The sequence below is a fragment of the Vicugna pacos genome, chromosome 3, assembly GCF_048564905.1.
Source record: "Vicugna pacos chromosome 3, VicPac4, whole genome shotgun sequence".
In the NCBI taxonomy this organism is placed as follows: Eukaryota; Metazoa; Chordata; class Mammalia; order Artiodactyla; family Camelidae; genus Vicugna; species Vicugna pacos.
This window is the reverse complement of record NC_132989.1, coordinates 88013015-88021591: the sequence shown is the minus strand read 5'-3', so window position 1 is coordinate 88021591 and position 8577 is coordinate 88013015.

Below are 8577 nucleotides of genomic sequence, written 5' to 3'. Positions count from 1 at the left end.
GCATTGTTTTCTCCTAGCAATTTGGAATAAATCTACGTGATGACATTCATCTCTAGTGGTATCCAGTTTCATCAATATTGAAAATGTGCTTTGTTTATCAATAGTCTTCTGCAGCATTCTGGCGAGAATCACTACTGTCTCCGATTAGCAGCAGCTGCTTCACCTATGACCTTCCAATTACATGGTTGTGCATAATTTTTAAATCTTCTTAAGTATCTGGCACCTACTCACACTAAGTCTTGGGGTGAATATCTCTCTCCTCCGTCTCCTTTTTCTTCAGATCTCTGAAGATGTTCAACTCTTTCTGTTGTGTCAACATGGTTTTTAAAGACAGTCCACAATGACTGAGGCTATTAATACACCACACATGGTTATTTCTCCAGTTCTTTAGTACCAGTCACACTCTTCATCATTTTTTTTCCTTGTTCTACTTTCTCACATGTAGAAAATCATTGTACTCTCAAGTAAGTGAAGACAACTGTTGGTTTTTACAGTATCCAGTTTGAAAATGTAAGTTATCCAAACTTAATGCAGTGAATTTGTGTAACCATGTTGTATTGTTGAGAATGTATTTTTATTAAAATTTTATCTTCTTATCAAGAGTATTATAATGTGTCAATTTCTAGTGTACAGCACAATGTTTCAGTCATGAATATACGTACATATATTCGTTGTCATATTCTTTTTCATTAAAGGTTATTACAAGATATTGAATATAGTTCCTTGTGCTATACAGAAGAAACCTGTTTTTTTTAAATCTATTTTTATATAGAGTGGCTGACATTTGCAAATCTCAAACTCCCAAACTTATCCCTCCCACCCCCTTTCCCTGAGACTGTACTTCAATTTAAAAAAAAAAAGAATGAATAAAGGAGGCACAATAAAAAAAAAGAAGAGTGTTATAAAAATTAAAAACCTTTGTAACTATCTCTTGGAAACAACTCAAGAAGCCTGACCAAACAACAAACAAACAAACCAGGTGACATCTTTTATGAGTTCTCTCTCCACTCAATTTAATATTTATAATTTTTCTTCCAATGGATAGGTTTTTCTGGACTTTAGGCTCATCTAATTTCTTAAAAGATATCTTTACTTAATGTAAAGAAGACAACTGATAATGCACAATACTTTTAGACAAAGATCCTATTAGGAGAAGAGCTAGGACTAAAACACAATCTACATACATCCTCTCATTCAAACTCTTAAAGCAATTTAGATGTTTTTACTGGTACATTAGACTATGGTTTCAATAATGAATGTGGAAAAATTTGTGCAAGTATTTATAGTGAATATGCGGTTAAGAGTTCAGATAACTAGAGACGCAGAATATTTGCAGTATTATGTGATTCACTGATGACTCAGCCACATGAGACGAGAGCATGTTTTTATTTGGCCCTGTAGGCAAGTGTGAGTGGGATATGGCTGTCAAGAGAATATGAATTTCTAGAGGGTGTGGGTGGAACAATGCTTTCAAACCCAGAAGGAAAATACTATTTTCATTTTAAAATATGAGACCACTGGGAAAAAGAAAGATTGATTTGAAAAAATAAGGAGACTAAATGAGTGTTCTGTCATAAAAGCAAACAGAAGAGATTATATACTAAATTATGCCAGAAGTTTGAGAAAATATCAAGTTTTATTTTCACATGGAAAGTTGGGATGGCCCTAATTATTCCAGATTTTTACAACTGATTTAATTATCACTCCAAGTAACTTACGCTTTTCATGTATATTAGATAAGATAATAAGATAAATTATATAGTTCTACTTTGTTAGTAAAGAACATTTTCACATAATACATCAAATAGTAGCTCTAAAAGAATGCCAAAGAGGGGGCAAAAAACGGTTGTCTTTGGTTTCCTGTTAATATTTATTTTGGTATCAAGCCCATGCTACCTAATAAGAACGCACCACCACCTTGTGGAAATTCCTTCAAATTACAGACACATAATCCCAAGATCCAGATGGAGTCAAGGACCAGAAGAGCAGACCAACCTATTTCATTTTCATTTAATTTAGTTTGACAATTTTTTTTTCTGTGCAGCTCACAACCAAGTCTTAGTCTCTCAACCCAGCCTCTCTCTTCAACTCTAGTCCTATCTTTCCAATTGTTTGGTTCACATTCCCAGCCAACGCTTTGCTGCCACTTAAAATACCACAACTTCCAAGCCAAATTCTTCATCATCATTCTATTCAAATGCTTGAGCGCTCACATAGTGGGATTCAGTCACCCAAGCTAAAAAGGTTGGCCTTCTTTGACTTACTCTCCCATGAAAATCCACTCCACCTTTAAATTAATCACCAGGTTCTATTAGCTCTAATTCCTAAGTGTCTTTCCCATTTATTTTCTTCTTTTTATCTCTTCTGACAAAATTCTTGATTATGCCTTCACATCTGCATACCTAAGCCATTAGAACAGTCTTATAACCAGTTGTAAGCGTCTAGTGTTTCCTCTTCCCCCGGTGACACTACTGCTACTATGCTAACACTAACACTCCTGTGCTAATCAGTTGACTTGCTTACTTAGGAGTTACAGCCTCCACACTCTCATCAGTGTCTAAATGTTTCTTGGCTTCTCTCCCGCCAATGTGCTGAATACACGATGTTCCGGTCATAATCTCCACTCACCACGTCCCAAATATGCTCTAGCGCTTCCCTACCTCTGTACCTATGCTTAGACTCTCTCCAGCATGCCCTTCCACCGTATCTGGAAGTCAGAATCCTTGTGTCTGTTTGAACATTTTCACAGTGAAGTATAGCAAACTTGAAGAATTTTGACAGAAAGACAGTTTTCCCCACTCTGAAAAGATACCCCAATCTGATGTTAAAAGAATACACATGGATTAATGACTATTTACTTGACAAGTTAAGTAGCTAAATCCATACTGGTAATGAGTGACATTAAAAAAGTTGACATATGAAAGAAGGGAGCATCTCCTATCATATCTTAATTTTGATTCACTCAATTTGGTATATGGCTTTTGTTCCTTTTGTATAAAATTCTGAACAATTATTTAACTTAGAGTTATTGTGATCTTCCAGTTTTATTTGCTGGCCCAAATCTCCTTCCTGACTAACCTTGCATTTTAATCAAATAAATTTTATGCTTTTCAAAATAATAATGCATATAAATTTAGTTTTCAATAGGTAACAGTTTTTGTACTGGGCAATGTAGTTTAGGGTGACTTGATGATAGAGGAACTGGCTATAGGGTGGGAGCTCTGCATAATAACTGGAACTGGGTGTATGTTTAGAATCCGATCAGATCACAGTTGCAACAGTGGTTTTTCAAGAGATTTGGTGGGATTGGGAGGAAGCAAGACAGATCACCTTTTAAGTAAGATATACTAGAGACATATCAGACGAGCAGTATTCAAAAGATTATTAAACAGAGGAGACATTCTTTGGTCAAGTTTTTAAGCAGCACCAGGGAGAGCTCCCTGCATGTGTTAGTCTCCACTTGAAGGAAACTAATGGTTTATTCTTTTACTGCTGGCAGCTGGGAACATTTTAGATAGACTTGATTCCCATAGGTAGTCTATCTGACAGCATGGGTCTCAGACCTGTTTAGTCAGATCCCAGTCCTCCATGGATGAGGCTCCATTCTCAAATACCTAAAAATTATTGGGATACACAATCCAGGGTGATTTGGAGTTCAGGCTATAGGATTAATTTTGGTGGAAAGAGATTCTCCTAAAGTCTCAAGGTTTTCTTGGTCAAAATTTTCTTTCTCCATCACATAATCATCCTAGAGAAATGGATTGTAAAAGGTCACCTTGCCCAAGATTATACCTTCCCCCACTCCATGTCCCAGAGCAGCCCACAGCCCTGGTTGATACAGTGTTATAAAGGCCAAATACTCTTTCCCCAACTCTGGGCAACCGTGAAGGGCCATTAAAGCTTCAGGCCCCTCACAGGGTCACCTGAATTCTTCTTGGGACTATATCATAGGCCAGCTTCTTATTCAGCCCAATCCTGCTTCATTCCCTTCTCCCCAAAGTGTTGATTATGAGAACACCCACCATGGTAAAAACATTTAACAACCAGATAGAACAATTCAGCCAGCTGACATCAATCCCAATCTGTCACTAACCATCAGTGCTGATATAATGGACACAAGAATGGAGCAGCCATAGTGGCAGGGACAGTGGCTAAGCATGGGCCAAACAACATGGATCCTCACTCACCAAGGCTCATACAGCTACTGCTGCAGCAGAATTCCAACCTGTTAGCAACAGAGACCAACACTGAGCATGTAATATGGCACAGCCCCTTGAGGAAACCAATTGGCCATTTGATGGCAAGTTTATTTCATTTGATTCCTTCTCCTATGGGAAGGGACAGTGACACCCTTTGCTGGTACTAGTATGTATTCCAAGTGTGAGCGTGACTTTATTGTCCACAGAGTTTTAACTAGCACCACCATTCAAGGGCTTAGGGAATGTCTTATACACACTGACACATCATCCCTTATAACTTTGCATCAGACCTATGGTGATGTGACAGTGAGCACACGACCACGAAGTCCACTGGTCCTGTCATACCACGCACCCAGTAGCTGATGGCCTCACAGAGCATGTAATGGCCTATTAAAAGCACAGCTGAGGTGCCAGCTGGAAGATAATACCCTGCAAGGATGATGGGTGTTTGTCCAGCCTCCTGGACACAATATACACACTGAATCCATGACTGTCATAAAATGCAATGAGCCCAGTAGATAGGGTATTTGGGTCTGGGAACCAAATGGTAGAAGCAGGAGTGGCCCTGCTTACCATCATTCTCAGCAGCCCACTTGAATAATCTGTGCTTCCCAACTCTGCAACTCTGTCACCAAGGAAAACAGAAAGAGTCTCACTGAATGCTAAGCTGCAGCTGTTGCCTGAGTCCTTGGAGCAACTTGTGCCGAGGCACTGGCAGACAAGATGAGAAACTGCCGTCCTGGCAGGAATGATTAACCCAGATCAGAAGAGGAGGCAGGGCTGCTGTTACACAAGGGGGAAAGGAAAGAATGGATAGATCTGGCATCCAGGTTGTCCACTGGGATGTGCATGAGACAGGAGTGGCAGCCTCAAAAGAGCATGGTAACAGGACCTTGGACCCCTCAGATAAGAGTCTTGCCACCCCACTGGAGAGCCATTGAGACCAGCAGAGTTGCTGAGGAAGAAGGAGATCTAGAAGAGACATAGGCAAGGAGGTGCTGAGCACCAGCTGCAGCCTTTAGACAAGCTGCAGCACCAGAAGCTGTGGATCAGTCACTAAACTCTCTCTTATACATTTTGCCAAGGAAAAGAGGCCCACCAGTGCTCTGAAGGAGTTGCTCTCAACCTTCTCTAAAGCAAGTAGGGGCAAGTAGCGCAGGGGTTGGACTGTGAGGGATGCTGCGCTGCCCTATTCAAATCCTCCCTTCAGGACTGAAGAAATGATTCTCTAACTGCTGGGAAGTTTGTTGAAGTCCTTCAGATCTGCTCTCAGCCCCTTGCAGAATGACCACAAGCTAAAGAGATCAAGACAACTGTCTTGCCCCTCAGAGCTGCCCACATCCAATGACTAGGAAATATGGGGTTATACCATATAGGCCCCCTCACCTTAACCTGGGACAACCTTGAATGACCATCCCAGCTTCCACCATGAGGTTGGCTGAGGACTTTGTTGCATTTGCGTCACAGCCCAAATTTTACTTCTCCTCAATCCTGTCTCCTCCCTTTTCCAGAGAACACCCTAATCGACTTCCTGCATACTAATCTTCCATTTCAAAGTCTACTTCCCAGGGGACTCTATCTGATCTCTACCACCAGTAAATTAATTAGGTACTTCCTTGAATGATACAAGCTTTGGTTAATGGCTAAAACAGATACAACCGTTATTCTCTGTGAAAGAAATACCCATTATATTATGTTTCTCCAGTTACATCATCAATGTGTTCAATTGATGGAAAGGTATAAGTTCTCTGGAGTTACTCTTATTTTTACCCAATAGGAACGTAGATATATACATTTCAAAACATTCTTAAGTGTTGGGAACATATCTTAATACTGAAGAGAACTAAAGTTATAAATCCTTAATGTCCATATCCCATAATCACAGCCAAAGATTACATCATATCTATAAATTCTTGTTCAACCAAAATATCCCAGGTTTTAGTTTCAGGAGGATCATTACTCAAGTACAGTAAACTCTCTATTATCCATCATGATCAAGAAAAGGAATGTGTTGATTAATCATATTCTCCTTAATGGAGATTCCATATGTACTGTGTTTGAATGATTAGTTTTCAAATAATTCAACACATCAATATACATTTGCAATCTAGGTGGCCAAAAATAATCTAACAGGTGTTTTTTCTTTACAATTTAAAGTCATTTTAAGATCTTGTTACATCACAGGTTTATCAATGTAGACGTTGTCATTCAGGTTTGCAGGAGCAAATACTAATGCAGACTTCTGCTGTCAGATCCCAGAATAATTATTACCCTATCATAACACAGTTTGAACTACACATCCTAGGTGTAAAGACCGCCAGACACCATCATGCTGTCCCTCCCTTAACTGTACCCATCAGTGCAAAAGGAACAGATAAAGTGTTTGTTTCCTTTAAGTTAACTAGTTGGTCAGTATGTGTGACTTAAGAATAACTGGGAAAAAAAGTGAACAGTAGTTGTAAGCAAACGCAAAAATGTGATAGGCCAGTGCTGGGTTAACACGTGTACCTATCCCCTTAGCTCCACGGAAATCACTAGCAACACGAAGCTCCTTCATTAGCATCTTTGCTCGTGAAGAAGACAAGGTTGCTCTGATACATTTCCTCTGAACAACTACAACTCATTTTATGGATACGTCTGACATGCACTCAGAATCATTCCAGTGCTTAAACGGACCTCGCTGTCAAGGAAACAGACGCCAGCATGACTTAGGAAGTGGTGAAAAGAAGTCGGTAAAGGAGGTGTATTGTAGGTTGCAGGGGTAAGAGTTCCCTCCTCTGAGAGAAAACATGATACGCTTCTAATGTTAGTGAATAGAACCCATACTCACTGTGAAATCTGGCCATGACAGAAAAGATGTTACAAACAACATCTGACCATGACAGAAAAGATGTTACAAACAACATCTGACCATGACAGAAAAGATGTTACAAACAACGCTTACTGATGGCAGAAAACTAACAAGGGTGAACTGGCCTTATATTTACAGAGGTTTATTATGTAATACACTCATAATACCCAACATAAGGTATGCCATGTCCACATCTGAAAATGAACAAACTGGCTTAATGTAGTAAGTTAGCCATTGTTTTTAAATGAGTTACTATAAACAAGTATATAAGCAGTTGACCAAACGCAAATAATTTATTTCCAGTTATATCTTCCCTTGCTTGGGGATGCGTTTTTGTTAAAGTCATATATACGGAAATGATTAAGAACTCAGCTTCTAAGTCAAATACCCTTGTAATCAAACTGCAGCTAACTTCCAATGGGAGAAGAAAAGATGGCACGTTCAGAGGGGTTTCAATAGAAATCAGTGAATGAAGGGATTATTTGCAGAGGTGTGGGAAAGTTGAAAGGAACAGCAAGGGAGGCTGAAGAACTCAGGCACCAGGGAAAGTAGAAAACCAGTAGAATCAGCACTACCAGAATTTGGTGAGAGTGGGCCGAGCCCCCTACAGGAGTACAGCTGGATGGGAAGCAGTCCGGCAGGAGGGGAGCAGGGCGGCAGTGGGGTGGGGGAAAGAACACCACGTTCCTCTTCTTTCACCCTTGACTCTCCTGCTGAGATCTCCCGTGAGTGGAAGCTACCAGAAGCCAGAAGAGAAGAGAGCCTGGATGATGCAGTTTGAATAGCTCTGCCTCTCAGAGCAGGGCAGAGAAGAGCGGAGAATTGATCCAGCGAAGCAAACGGAAAATGATAACCAGTAATACCCATTTGTTCGTAATATCACCTGAGGCATATGACTTAACTGCTGCTTTTGTTTCAGCATCTCTAAAATACAGCTAAAAATATGTCTTCTTCATAGGGATATTGTGGAAATGACATCTGAAAGTAGCTAGAAAATCGTAACAACTCAATAAAACTTACCTATTTTTTTTCCAGTTCAATATATTTTTTTAATAAAAATTGTCAAAGTAATTCATGCCCTGAGATGTGGAGAGGGTAACTTGCGAAGCTGAAAACTTGGAAGATATTCAAAACAAAGACTAAACCTATAAACATATATACAACAGCACTATCACTAAATGGAACAATAGTTGAACAGTTTTTGCATTCTTCAAAAAAATAACCTTTCAAAAATTATGAAAAGCAATTCTCTCTTAGTTGTACAATGTGTAAAAATAGCCTCTAGCTTTCATCCCCCTATCCCAGAGACACCAGCTTCTTTCACACCCGTAGCTGGTTGAGGGCCTGCGGTCTGAAGACAGAAATGGTGCCCCAAAGACGTCCACGTCCTAGTTCTCAGAACCTGTGAATCTGTTCCCTGACGCTGCAAAAGGGACTGTGCAGCTGGGATTAAGTTAAGGACCTTAAACTGAAGAGATTATCCTAGATTATCCCAGTGGGCCCAACATAACCACAGGGTTCCTGAGG